Here is a 15,062-nt window from a genome sequence, read left to right as displayed (position 1 = left end):
TGAGCTTCCCCCTAAGCTGTGCTTATCAGCTTCAAGAGTCTGTCCTCTGAGCCTGCTCACCTTGCAGGCTGAAAACAAGCCCCAGGCACCTCATTTTTCAGCAAGGCAACCTGCCCTTCCAAGCTCTCCCGCCTCGGCTCCCTTCCTCATGCGAGCATCTGATGGGGAGCGTGGGCCCTTTCAACTTACACTCTAGATAAACACACATAAAGTATTCACATATTTTTTTAAAAGACCATTTTAAAACCATTTCTTGAGGTGAGAGGTACTTAATCACTCAGTCGTATCCAGCTGTTTGCAACCCTTTGGATTGTAGTTTGCTAGGCTCCTCTGTCCATGGGATTTTTCAGGCAAGAATACTGGAGTGGGCTGCCATTTCCTCCTCTAGGGAATCTTCTCGACCCAGAGATCGATCCCACATCTTTTGTGTCTGCTGCATTTCAGGCAGATTCTTTACCCTCGGAGCCGCTGGGGGAGTCCACACCATTTCTAAAGGCTTTAGAAATTTTCTTTTTTAAATGATAAACTCTGAGCCTTGAATCTGCAGCCCACAGTAGACAGAGCAATGGACTTGATCATCCTTCAGTCACCTTGCTTCTCCCACTCACCTGATCCTGAAACCCCACCTGAAGACGGAGTTGTGCTGCTAGCACCCTGCACCCCTCTTTACTGACGTTCACCTCCCCCTGTGAGCACAAGATCAGAGGAGAGAAAGGGTGGAGTGGGGGGAGGGGGGGAGTTGCACCCAAGGGGACCGGTGGAAGGAACAGGGTTTGAGCATCACGGCTAGTATCAAGATAGCATCCTATGGTGTCCACTCAGGCCAGGCCCCAAGGGGAACTCAATCTGTGCTGAAGTCCACTTCACAATAGGCTCCAGAAGGTCCTAGGTGTTGCTATTTAGTCTCTAAGCCATGTCCGACTCTTTGCAACCCCATGGACTAGAGTCCGCCAGGCTCCTCTGTCCATGGGATTTCCCAGGCCAGAAGGTCTCATTGGCCCAATTCACAGAGATGCTGACCTGCTCTTACTGTCATGATCGGAAGTTTAGCCTGTTCTCCCAGTCCCCAACCTGTGGTCCGTTCCCCCCAAGAATGCTTGCCCAAAGTCAGCCACAGTGGCTGCTTCTTCTCCCACCTCCTGGATCTTTTCTCTTCCTTTCTATTCTTCCCAGTGTAAGCCGACTAAAACCAATATAAATTCATTTTTCTTCCTCCCCTAACTCCACATCTGCTCAGGAAAAAGTTTAGAACCAGAGCTGGCAGAGGTAGGTTTTCTACAGTGGACGAGGGAGAGCCCCAAACTGGAAATGCTAAAGGTAGAGTCTCTTTCCCACCTCTTGAATCTAGGCTACCCTTGTGATTTTGCTTTGGCCAACACAATGTAAAGTTAGTGATGCTGTGTGATTTCCAGAGCCTAGGAGACTGTATAGTTTCTGCTTTGGTTCCCTGAAACACTGCCTGGATCACCATGAAAGGAAGCTAGTTTAGCCTAACAGAGAATGAGAGGCCCTGAGAAAGAGAACCGAGGCACCCAGCCAGCAGTCAGCGCCCAGCGCCGGCTGTGTGAGCGTGAGTGATGACTACCCATCCAGCCCAGGTGAGACCAATAGAGAAGCAGGCCAGCCATCTCAGAAGCAAGAGAAAGGATGCATCGCTCTTATTTAAAGCTGCTCAGTTTTGGGGTGTTTTGGCAGCAAGAAATATCCAAAATGTACACTACTGTTTTTTCTCTCTGGTTTATGGAATAAAATACCAGAATGGGATTCTTTCTGCATTTCTTTTGCCCAAGGCGCCAATATGATAGATATCAGATACCCATGTGAATGGGAAACAAACCCCTTATACAGAATTCACAAAGGAAATTATCAAGACCTGGCTCCACCATTCCCGAACGCCCCATTCAGATGAAGAATAGCAAAGAGTTAGAAAGAAATGTGAATGAGCTGTGAGCTGAATACTCCCAAGGAAAGAGGGCAGAGAGCCGTGACTCCTTCATCTCAAACCCAGTGAAGTGGGCTTACGTGGACCCCTTGGAGAATTTTGAAATTCAGTAAGTCCGCTTCATATGCAAGTTCCACATCGAGAGCGCATTCGTAAATCCAATTTGTTTGTAAATCCAAAGTTACCCTAGGTATCCAACTAACACAGTAAGCCATGTAGCACTGTACTGTAATAGGTTTATAATACTTTTCACAGAAATAATACATAAAAAACAAACACGAAAAATAAAGAAAATATTTTGAATCTTACAGTAGAGTGACTTGAAAAGTACAGTAGTCCGGTACAACAGCTGGCATACGGGGCTGGCATCGAGTGAACAGACAAGGAGAGTTGCTGAGTGGAGGAGAGGAGGTGGGAGATGGCAGAGCTGAAGGATGGTCAGCAGTAGGAGACGAAGGGCGAGCTGCAACGTCACTCATGTCTGACGTTGATCGCACAGGTTTTGGTTCCTTGTGGGAATCAGATGCACAGTCACCTCTTTGAGAGTTTGTAACTTGAAGGTGTGTACATAGGGGACTTACTGTAGAGCTGGCAAAGAGCACACATTTCATGCTTTCTATACGAAGAGAGGGCTGTGGCAGTAAGGTAGAGGCATGGGGGGGGCTGCGGCTGGGATGCTCTTTCGGGGTTTCCTGGCTGAAGTGTGTCTTGTGGACCAAATGTGATCACTCCCAAGAGAAAGCTGAGGTAGGATCAGCTTGGCTCCTGTCTCATAGGACCACCTACAGAGGCAGAAAGACCTCAGCAGCAAGAAAGTAGGGATGTGCACTGGACAGAGAGGATCTTAGAAAGAAAACAAAAGAGATCTCCTGGAATACAGATGCACCTTCTTATGCCCAGAAACATCAACAACCTCAGATAGGCAGATGATACGACCCTTATGGCAGAAAGCAAAGAGGACGTAAAGAGCCTCTTGATAAGGGTGAAAAAACAAAGTGAAAAAGCTGGCTTAAAACTCACCATTCAAAAAATGAAGATCATGGCATCCAGCCCCATCACTTCATGGCAAATAGATGGGGAAAGAGTGGAAACAGTGACAGACTATTTTCTTAGGCTCCAAAATCACTGCAAACAGTGATTGCAACCATGAAATTAAAAGACGCTTGCTCCTTGGAAGAAAAGCTATTACTAATCTAGACAGCGTATTAAAAAGCAGAGACATCACTTTGCCAACAAAGGTTCGTGTAGTCAAAGCTATGGTTTTTCCAGTAATCATGTACAGATGTGTGAGTTGGACCATAAAGAAGGATAAGCGCTGAAGAACTGATGCTTTCAAACTGTGGTGATGGAGAAGACTCTTGAGAGTCCCTTGGACTGCAAGGAGATCAAACTGTTAGGTAGTTAGAATAGGGAAAAGGAGTCCAAAATGGCGGTGGCTAAAAGACAAGGAAGGGAAAAGCCCGTGAAAATAGAACAGAGGAAGGTCAAAGGAGGTCCGAGGACCGGAGTGAGGACTTCAGGCAGAACAGAGCTCCTGCCTGAGCCCAATTTACACAGGACAGGCCCAGGGGGAAGGAAAAAACATATAAAAACAGGAGTCAAAGGGTTTTCTCTCTCTCTCCCACACATGCGTACGCTCTTTCTCTCTCTCTCTCTCTCTCTGCACACTGCCCCCCCCCCCCCCCCCGCCCCGCACAATGGGGCGCTCTTCTCTTCACATCTTTGGATCGACGTGCCCTCATGCCTCGAAGATGGATTTTCCTGCTGTTATCTATAAAATAGAGCTGTAACACTGATTTATTTAAGAGCTATACCACGGTCTGTCCTCCGAGAGCTGTGGCCCACCGAGGGGGCTTTAATGTCCGTCACTCCAAATTTTTGTTGTGACGGGACAAAGAACCGAGGAGCAGACACTCGCCTGACAGAACCAGTCAATCCTTAATGAGCTCAACCCTGAATACTCATCGGAAGGACTGGTGCTGAAGCTGAAACTCCAATACTTCGGTCACCTGATGTGAACAGTCGACTCATTGGAAAAGACCCTGATGCTGGGAAAGACTGAGGGCGGGAGGAGAAGGGGGCAGCAGAGATGAGATGGTTGGATGGCATCACCGACTCAATGGACATGAACTTGAGCAAATTCTGGGAGACAGTGAGGGACAGGGAAGCCTGGCGTGCTGCAGTCCATGGGGTCGCAAACAGTCAGACACGACTTACCGACTGAACAGCAGCAATGCCCAGAGGACTGTAGGAGAGAGATGGCCAGTAACGTGGGTTTCTAAAGATCCCATCACAAGGCACAACAAGGCAAAGAGCCCATCAAACGCTGGCCTGGTTCAGAGAGTGGGAAACCAACCTTGCTGAGTCCTTTGTCCCTAACCTGCCCACCCAATCCTCAGGGACTCAGAAACTAGCTGGCAAATTGAAAACTATAGGGAGGGGAAAGGCATAAGGCAGAGACCACAGATGCCTGTCACTCATCCATCATCGCTCCCAAGGCAGACTCCCAGCCTGATTCAGGCTTCAGAATAGAAAGGAAAAGAGGGTCAACATTCAATCAAGGTCGAAGGTTTGATTCTCACCTTGGCCTGGACATTCTGACTTCTGAATTGAGACAGAGTGCAACTTAGAATGACACAAGGACTGTTTCCTAAGAACGAATTGAAAAGTCAAAGGCCTGCTGAGCTTTTACATCCACCTTCCTTTATTCAATAAAATTTAAAGGGCGACAGGGAGAAAAAGCAATATTTTGATGACACCACTGTGTTTGTTGGACGTGCTAGTTACATTTATTCTATTCACCATTTCTCCGGAATATACTTTTCTTTCTGCTTTTTTTTATACCAACTTCTTTGAAAGTCAAAGTGTTAGTCAGTCGACTCTGCAACCCCATGGACTAACTATAGCCTGCCAGGCTCCTCTGTCCATGGAATTCTCCAGGCAAGAATACTGGAATGGGTAGCCATTTATATGTATACATATATCCCCTCTTTTTTGGATTTCCTTCCCATTTAGATCACCACGGATCACTGAGCAGAGTTCTCTGTGCTATACAGTAGGTTCTCATTAGCTACCTATTTTCTACCTAATATCAATAGTACATATGTGTCGATCCCAAACTCCCCATTCCTCCCAACCTTCTCCATGCAGCATATACTTTTCAAGACAAAAAACATCCTCTTTGTTCAAGTCTCCTTTTCCCAAGACAGTTACTCATATTTCTCTTCGCTCACGTGATCCTTCCTCTCATACAAACTAGGTGGGCTTATAACTTTTCTCACTACACGATTACATTTGTCCAGATCCAGAAAGCCCCTCGCTGCTCACCATTTAGGATCTTCGAGCTACTGAGGCGATAAACTTGGAAGTAAGTTCCCCAGGTACTGAAGGTCTTGGTAAGCTTTGTCCCCATGACTGTGGGAAGAGGTCAGGACAGGTGTCTGTTGGTTTCAGGCCCGTCCGTCTCCCTTGTCTGGAAATGCAGGACTTCAACCTGGCGACCCGCCTAAGAGCTTTCAAAGATTGAGATCTGTGGGTGAGGTTTTGGACTTCATGCTGGGAAGCTGAAATCTAAGAGAGAAGATGGGTTGGCAGAACCTCTCTGGTCTGAAATTCCAGCAGGTAAATTTTTATAAATAAAAGATGCCATCAATTATTTAGCATAACCAAACATGCTTGAAGAATTTAGGTATCACTTGCTAGTTCTCCAGAATTTAATGCATAATCATAGAGATGCATAATGCATGCAGACCTGGCCTCACTGGAGACCATCTTCCGAGAGAGAGATTGCTGGTGTGAGAGGAAAAGGGGGATTGCATTTCAATCAATTATTTGCAGGTTATGTGTTACATTTATTCATGCTGCATAATAAAGCTCAGGTGGGAAAGGAGCATCCATTTCTTTTCTGTGGAAAGCGATGTGAGTCAATGAGGATATATATTAGACGAGGAACAAGGGCACAGAGCTCTATTTCTGACTGCGCAACAAATGATGCTCAGTGCCGTGGAAACATAAATCATGCTCCTACATTCCCTCCTCAATGCTGGGAATCACCACCCCAGGAAGAAATCTTGCAGGCTGTCCTACAAAAGACATCTCAGGGTAGACCTTGAAGATTCTGACAAGGTCCAGGGTGTGGCCTTCAGCCTCCTGGGCACTGAAGTCTGATCTGATGACTTCATTTCTCAAAAATCCATTTCCTGGGGACAGAGTCACATCTTCCAGCCTTAGAGCCTGAACCAGAGGGGCAATCTATTAATTCACAGGGATACCTGAAGTCCATATAACATTAGTTCTTTCCCTGCAGACAGACCTCTATGGGAGACCAGATTCTAAGCCTCACGTTGCCGGGTGAACGTGGCTTCCGAACAAGGAGAGACACGAATGGAATGTTTCAGGCACCGGACTAAGGCAGCCTGGCAGGTCCTTTCCCAACACAGAGGGTCTAGCCAATGGTTTTCAAGCTTCGTGCCAGCACCATCAGAGCTGTGAGATCATTTCTCAAGTCACACTGAGACACCATTAAATAATAATATCACATATTAACACATATATGTGGAATCCAGAAAAAATGGTACAGATGGTCTTATTTGCAAAGCAAAAATAGAGGCAGAGACATAGAGAATAAACATATGGTCAACAAGTGGGAGAAGGAGGAGGTGAGATGAATTAGGAGATTGGGATTTACATATGTACACTACTGATGCTGTGTATAAAACAGATCACTAATGAGGACACACCACATAGTTCGGGGAACTCTGCTCAACGCTCTGTGGTGACTTAAAGAGGAAGGAAATCCAAAAACGAGGGGATATATGTACACACATAAGTGAATCACTTTGCTACAACAGAAACTAACACATGTAAAGTATAATAAAATGGAAAATACGTAAAAAAAATAGACTATAGAGTAGAAAGTATCAAAGTGCACTGCACGTAATTGAGAGAGATAAGGGGCAGTAAAGAGGGGTGGTGAAGAGGACAGACACTCAAGGCAGGCTCCAGAGGATCAAACATTGGCTTGGCCAAACATCAGGCGTACAACCCTGAGTACGTTACTGAATCTATACCTTAGTTTCTTTGTTTGCAAAAATGGGGATGTAATAGTACTTAGCCCCACGCTGGCTGTGAAAATTAAATGCCTTAATGCCTCTAAAGGGCAGAGAACTATTCCTGGCTCCCCAAAAGTACTGTATAAGCTTCCATTATTAGGAAAAATTGCTTTGTGAAACTACTGCCCACACCAGAGATACGAGAATTGAGTTCTTAGGACAACTGGAATCAGACATGCTGAGAGGGACAGCAGTTTCCCTTGTATTTGAAGGGTGGTCCATTGTATTCGAATTAGAGAATTATGGAAGCAGGACCAGGCTGCAGGAAAACGAGAAGCGGAGGAAATTACCCAAAAGGACATCCCAGCTGACCAGGCTTGAGCCCTCAGAAGTTAAGGAATGTTTTTCAGGGAAGGAAGATGAAAGTGGAATTGACACATATACATTATTGATAGTATGTGTAAAATAGGTAACTAATGAGAACACACTCTATAGCACCAGGAGCACTACTTAATGCACTGCGGTGACTTCTTCCCTAAATGGGAAAGAAATGCAAAAACGAAGGGATATGTGCATATGAAGAGCTGATTCACTCTGCTATACAGTAGAAATTAACCCAACATTGCAAAGCAATTAATTAAAAAAAAATGTTGTTGAAATGAGTTGCTATAAATCTCTCTTTCCTGGAGAGACTTCTCATTCTCTGATGTACATTTTGCCTTTTTTCTTTCTTTTTGGCTTTCTTCTGAGACCAGGATGACATATTTTGATGTGCTAGAATGAATCATCAAGTTTAAACCTGAACTTATAAAATTCCTCTGTTCAGATCAGGCAGGTTCTCATCTCAATTTTGAATAGTATCAGCTATGATCAACTGACTACTCCATCCCACACAACAAGTCCTTCTTTCATACATGTTACACATTCCATGAAAATCTGGACAAAGAGAAGGTGACTGACAAGGTAAAGGCAAGAGACTAAATCATGTTTGCTAAACTAAAACATCTTCTCCAAAGATATGATAGAGTAAACAGGAGAGATTTGATAATATTCAAGCAGAAGTTAACATAATTATAACATTGACCATACATATAGACTGAGTACTTACTATGCACCAGGCATAGTGCTAAGCACTTCATGACTTTTCACAGTGCCTCTTACAGACAGATGACATTAATTACAATGACAAATAAGGAAAGAGACACTTAGAAGATAAGGGACTGGGATTTCCCTGGTGGTCCAGTGGTTGGGACTCTGTGCTCCCAATGCAAGTGGTCTGAGATTAATCCCTGGTCAGGGAACAAGATCCCGCACACGGCAACTAAGAGTTCTCATGCCACAACTAAAGATCTTATGTGCCACAACTCAGACCTGGTGCAGCCAAGTAAACAAACAGATAAATAGAAGGTGAATGACTGCCCGAGTCACTGCTAGGAAATGTGAGGGCCAGTATTCAAATGGAGACTCCTCGATTCCAAAGCTCATGCCTTTCACTTAACATGCTGCAACGGTTTTAGAACTAGACCCACTGGATCTAAATTCTAGTTATACCACTTACAAGCTATTCAACTTCTCCAAACCTCACTTAATTTCCTCACACATAAAATAGAGGGTGATAACAGTAGCTTCCTCACCAGATTTTGTGAAAATTAAATGAGATGTTTATTCAAGTATCTAACATCATATCTGGCACATAGTAACTCTCAACTTTCCCTATTGTTATGCCAGCCCCTGCAAGACTGCATATAACTGTAAATTTTACATATGGATGGATAATTGCTGGACCAGGCCAGCCAGTCATTTGGCCAACTGTCTTCAGCTCCCTCTCTATAAGTTCAGCATTTCCCAAACTTCCCTGGTGATCCAGTGGTTAAGAATCCGCCTGCCAAAGCAGGGGACATGTGTTCGATCCCTGGTCCAGGAAGATCCCATATGCCTTAGAGCAACTAAGCCCATGCACCACAACGAGAGAGTAGCTCCCTGCTCACTGAAACGAAAGAAAGACCTTGCACGGCAACGAAGACCCAGCACAGCCAAAAAAAAAAAATATTTATTTTTTAACAAGGGCATCTTCCATGGCACTGCACTCCTGCCCTTGAAATTAAGAGAAAATCAGACACCAGTGAGGGCAAAAGCATGGAGAAGCAGGGTAAAGTAAGGAAACCAGCACCCTTGGAAGGTTTTAGCTCAGGCCTACGGAGCTGGGAAGACAGAAAGGCAGAGCTGATGTTTGAGACCACAGTCAAATCAGTCTCAAGAAGGATGAATTCAATAAACTGCAGAAGGCAGGAAGAAATTACTTGGGGATTTGAGTGGAGGCTTTGGCTCATTTTGCTGCACGAAGAAGTAACCCCACAGAAGAGCAGAGGATTTAGGGTTGGGAAGAATTTAATCAGTTTCCTGAGCCCCGTTCTAACCTCAAGGAGATGGATTTAACTTTCAAAGACTTAAATAGGAACCAGAATTTAGACAGAGCCAAACTAGGAGAAGGGAAAAGGTGAGCAGGGCCCGTTTGCTGTCCAGAAACCAGAAGGGAGAATTTACCTAATTAAACTCAAAAAGCTTTTGCACAGCAAAATGAAAAGACAACCCCCAGACTGGGAGAAAATATTTGCAAGTGATGTGACTGACAAGGGATTAGTCTCCAAAATTCAGTAATACAAACAGTTCATGAGGCTTGATAGCATCAAAACAAACAACTCAATCATAAAATGGGCAGAAGACCTAAATAAACATTTCTCCAGAAGGGAGAATTTACCAGGCTCAGGTCTAAGACTGAATTTAACTCAGTAAGCCCAGGGCACAGTTCAGGGAGTCTGATGAGGGAAAGACACAGGAATGAATGGTTATTTCCACACACATACACACACCTAGAAGAGGACATCAAATTCAGCTGTGTGTACTTCTAATTGCCAGGCTAAAGATGCCAAGATTTTAAATTTAAATTGGAACCATCCATTGGGGGTGACATTTACTTTTAACACCTGCATGGCTGAGGATGACCACAACTGCTGTAATCGCTGAGCTACAGAGGCAAAAAGCTTGCAAAGCATCTTTATTATTCCAACTAAGTGGAATTTTAAAATTTGTTATCAAGTCCACGGATGCTGGGACATAATATATAGTCTGGCCCCTACTGTGTTGTTGCTGTTGAGTCACCAAGTTGTGTCCAACTCTTTTGCAATTCCATGGACTACAGCCTGCCAGGCCCCATGTCCATGGAATTTCCCAGGCAAGAATACGGGAGTGGGTTGCCATTTCCTTCCCCAGGGGACCTTCGCAGACCAGAGACTGAACCTGAGTCTTCTGCACTGGCAGGCGGATTCTTTACCGCTGAGCCACCAGGGAAGCCCCGGACCCTACTGTAGCAGGTTCCAAACAACCCTGAGACCCAAGAAACACTGCAAGTGAATTTACAGAGGTTAGTGGAAGAAGACCACAAAATGTTGGGAAGAAACAAAGAGGATTCAGTGTGCTCGATTTATCATCAGATGCTGCAGAACTGGGTTGGGTTAGCAGGCAGCCGGTCACGAACTCAGAGAACAACACCCTTCAGTGGGAAAGGCCAGCGGGAGGAGACAGCAGTAGCTGCTGTTGTTACCACCAGCATCAATAAGCACCATTCACCGCAACGTGTGAGTCATTCAAGGACATTGTTCTCAAGAAGCTTAGGGTCTTATTTAAGGAAACAAAACATGTCCATAAACAGAAGAAATAAAGAACAATACAAACTGGGTCAGATGGGTAACATATCCTCCTTGGAAACTGCTGCGTGCCTCCATATTACAAAAACACACCCAACTTGCAGAAGCCACACCATGATTCTAGAGGGGAAGGGCCTCAAGTGCCAACACCATACAGTTTCACTCTAATTCATCCAACTACAGACTCACATTTCAAGGAGACCTGTGAGATTAAGACATGAAGAATCATTGCCCTAGAAGTCGTTCAAAAAACTGCCTTGGACTTCCTTGGTGGTCTGATGGTTAAGAAAGTTTCTGCCAATACAGGGGACAGTGTTTGATCCCTGGTCTGGGAAGATTCCACATGACTCAGGAAAACTACCGAAGCCCACATACTCTAGAGCCCGTGCTCCGCAACAAGAGAAGCCACTGCAATGAGTAGCCCCTGCTCACCGCAACTAGAGAAAAGCCTGTGCGGCAATGAAGACCCAGCGCAGCCAAAAAATTAAAAAAAAAAAAAAAAAATCGCCTTATGTCCTGTTTAAAATGGTCAGTTTTAGCCTCATGCTGATTTAGGAGTTATTTATCTGAAATGACTATAGGCTTTATACTCCTAACGATGTTTTCTATTTATTTATGAGGGCAAGATAAATTAGTAGCTAGGAGTAAGGACTATGGAACAGATTTCCTGGGCTCAAATCCCATTTCTACACTTTTCAGCTGTGTAATTGTGGCAGATTACTTAATTCCTCTAAGCCTTGATTGCCTCATCTGTAAGCAAGAATAAAAGATTTGCCTCATATAATCATGGTGAGGAATAGATATTGCATAAAGTACACAGCTCCATGGATGGCACATAGTCCACAGAAACACTTGCTCTCGTGACTATTTTCAACAAGGTGGCTAAGAGCCAGAGCTGGCGTGAGATGGCCATTGGCAGGGGCCAGGGTACTGCAGAGCCAAGGGTCTCCTGCACTGGGAACTCTGGGACTCACCTCCCCATTCTCAGTTGTGTAAAGGCAGGTGAGTGCACGGACTAGAAACAGGAAAGAAGCGCCTAACAGTCTGAGCAAGCAACACGTGGGGGAAAGAACACATCCAATACGTCTGCTTAAGAATTACTGGTCCAACAGAGAACAGACTGGTGGTAGCTCCTACCAAGGGTGAGGAGTTGGGGGATGGATGGAGTTGGAGTTTGGGTTTAGCAGATGTAAGCTTTTATATATAGAGTAGATAAACCATAAGGTCCTACCATATAGCACAGAGAACCATGTTCAATATCCTATGATAAGCCATAATAATACTTTATAAGAATACTTTAAGAAAGAATGTATATATGTATAACTACATCATGCTTTGTACAGCAGAAACTAACACAACGTTGTAAATAACTACACTTCAATAAAAAATATTGATTAAAAAAGGAATTATTGGTCCATACACACAAGAGATGAGAAAAAGAAATTTAAAGTTAGAAATAAATAAGCACACTTCGAAAAGAGCAAGACTGTGATGAATATGACTGAATTACTTCATTGTACACTAGAAACTAACACAAGATTGTAAATCAACTATACTCCAATAAAAGTTTTTTTACAACATTCAAAAATACTTAAATCCCACATTATAAAATTTTGATAAAAGAGGGTGATAGGGACAATGGATGAGAGGATGCTTCAAGGCTAATAAAACTGCTTCCAGAAAAATGTTCTTAAAGATTCAGGGAAGTTGTGAAGAGCCTTTTGAGTCTCAGAGAATACAGCTTTATTTCCGCCTGCACCAGAGAGCTGTGGGTAGCAAAAAAAAGAGCTGTGGGATCAAAAGGCAGGTAATTATGTCTGCTTTAAGAGAGGGTATCGAGGGGAAGAAGAGAAAGCTCTGATTAAAAGGTCTGAGGGCTGACCAGGAGGGGAGGGTTTGGAGCCCATTTCACATGCAGTGTTATTTCTTTTTCTTCTCTGATTGCACGGCAAGGACTTCCAAGACTACGCTGAATAACAGTGGTGAAAGTGGACACCCTTATCTTATTCCTGATTTTAGAGAAAATGCTTTCAGTTTTTCACCATTGAAAATAATGTTTGTTACGGGTTTGTTGTGGGTTTCCCAGGGGGCACTAGTGGTAAAGAACCTGCCTGCCTATGCAGGAGACGTTAAGAGATGCTGGTTCGATCCCTGGGTTGAGAAGATCCCCTAGAAGAGGGCATGGCAACCCACACCAGTATTCTTGCCTGGAGAATCCCATGGACAGAGGAGCCTGGAGGGCTACAGTCCATGGGGTTGCAAAGAGTCGGACACGACTGAAGTGACTTAGCAAGCACATACACACACACACATGGGTTTGTTGTATATGGCCTTTATTATGTTGAAGTAGGCTCCCTCCATGCCCACTTTCTGGAGAGTTTTTTTTTATCACAAATGGATGTTGAATTTTGTCAAAAGCTTTTTTTTGCATCTATGGAGATGATCTTGTGGTTTTCATTCTTCAATTTCCTAATATAGTGTACCACATTGATTGATTTGCATATATTGAAGACCACATGCGTAAAGTTCATGTTTAAGGGTCAGGTGGAAATTGTTTGCCGAGGGCTCTGTGGTACAAAGTTCCTCTCGAATTCTGCAGCAAATCCCAAAGAATGTGCCTTCCCCAGAGGCCCTGGACTGGAGAAAGACAGTCTAAGCTGGAATCTCTGCTCTACACTCAGAGACCTGTGTTCCTTCCTCACATCGCACACCTGCATTCTCCTCTATCTCTGCTTGTCTATCTCACTACCTTCAAACTTCACAAGAACTGGGGCCAAGCCTGCTTTTGGTTTCTGCTGTGTCTCAAGTGCTCACTCAGTCATGTATGGCTCTCTGTGACCCCATAAACTGTAGCCCGCCAGGTTCCTCTGTCCATGGGGATTTCCCAGCCAAGAATACTGGAGTGGGCTGCCATTTCCTTCTCCAGGGGATCTTCCTGACCCAGGGATGGAACCCCAGTCTCCTGCACTGGCTGGAAGATTCTTTACCACTGAGCCACCGGGGAAGCCCCTAAACTCAATCCTAACCTTCAGGGAATCTTATTATTGATTGCTGGGTCCCCACAAGAACCATCGAAACTATTTTCACTTTGCTGAAATCACATGTTTTTTCACTTCCCCATTCGCTCTGTCCGGCTAACTCCCACTTATCATTCTTCCTTATAAGCCTTCCCCGACCACCTGGGCCCTCCACACCCACCTCCTTCCATCCTCATCCAGGCTGAGTTAGGCGCCCCTCCTTTATAATCCAACCTGCTATCCTGTATTTAATATCCGGGTCACCCCCTTGTAACATGTCCTCCTCAAGGACAGAGGTCTTTCAGCTCCCTTCTTGGTACCTAGCATAAGGCCGGTCTCATAAGTGCTTGGAGAATGTTTCTTGAATGACCTAATGACTGATCAAAGTGCCAAGGAGGCCAGGAGCTAATGCATTTGAGGCACAGAAAGAAACAAGAATTGGAGGAAAGGAAGGAGAAGGAAAAGACGTGACCAATACTTGATGCCTTAGCCTCATTTTCAGGACTTTTATCTCAGCTGATCCTCTCAAGAGGTGAGGTAGAATTGCTATTCCCATTAGATAGATGTGTAAATTGAGGCTATGAGGAACGCTTCTTGTGGAGGGGAGGGGATTAAAATGATGCCATGGAGAGAGAGAAATTGCCTTTCTCTAGACTGGAAAATATATTTATCACAAAAACGTTCTTCTCCCTTTAACCACAAGCTGGAGGAATCTCTGAAAATAGGACAGTGACAAAATCCTAGATTGTGAATTCTAACAAGAAATACGGCTCTGCGTGAGACCTGTGCTAAAGCAAAACAAACCCCATAATTATGTGGGCAGGAGAATCACCATCACAAAGTGTGAAGTGTTTAATCTGAATTAAATATTATTTTAAACCAGGGGGAATTTGTTCATGTATATGAATCTGTACTTCTATCAAGATGAGGAGAAGCAAAAGGCAAAAATACAGGCAACATCTCTAAGGCTGACCTTGACTTTAAAATATATATTTAATTGTGCAGATGTCGGACTGAGTCTTCACATTCCAAGATAGTGTCCGTGGCTCATGGTCAGGCTGAAGGGCTGGGGAGGTACGAGGAGAGAACCTTTTGAAAGCAGCCAGCTGAAATTTTCTGACCAAGAAAGGCACAATCTCACTTCTAGGTTCAAATGGTGGGAAGTTCTGATAAGTCCGAAGCTGTCCCTAGAATTCAGGAATAAATTAAGCAAAGAGCTGCTTAGCACAGGAACAAGACAGTGCTGAGGAGATGGAGTCTCCTGGCCTCTGAACTGCTCTGGGAGCGAGAGCTCCACCTTCAATCCCAGCTGAATAAAACCTGCCCCTCTTCTGGTCTCCTCACCATA

At 44.4% G+C, this 15,062-nt stretch overlaps 1 protein-coding gene across 1 annotated transcript in view; it reads right to left on the bottom strand.

The window, feature by feature from the left end:
* The window catches only part of SCD5 (stearoyl-CoA desaturase 5), a 165,664-nt gene that overhangs the window by 103,749 nt on the left and 46,853 nt on the right, over positions 1-15,062 (bottom strand). The window lies entirely within an intron of this gene.

The sequence above is a fragment of the Dama dama genome, chromosome 6 (genome assembly GCF_033118175.1).
Source record: "Dama dama isolate Ldn47 chromosome 6, ASM3311817v1, whole genome shotgun sequence".
NCBI classification, from domain to species: Eukaryota; Metazoa; Chordata; class Mammalia; order Artiodactyla; family Cervidae; genus Dama; species Dama dama.
The sequence above is the reverse complement of the archived record's forward strand: the minus strand, read 5'-3'. Positions and strand labels throughout refer to the sequence as shown.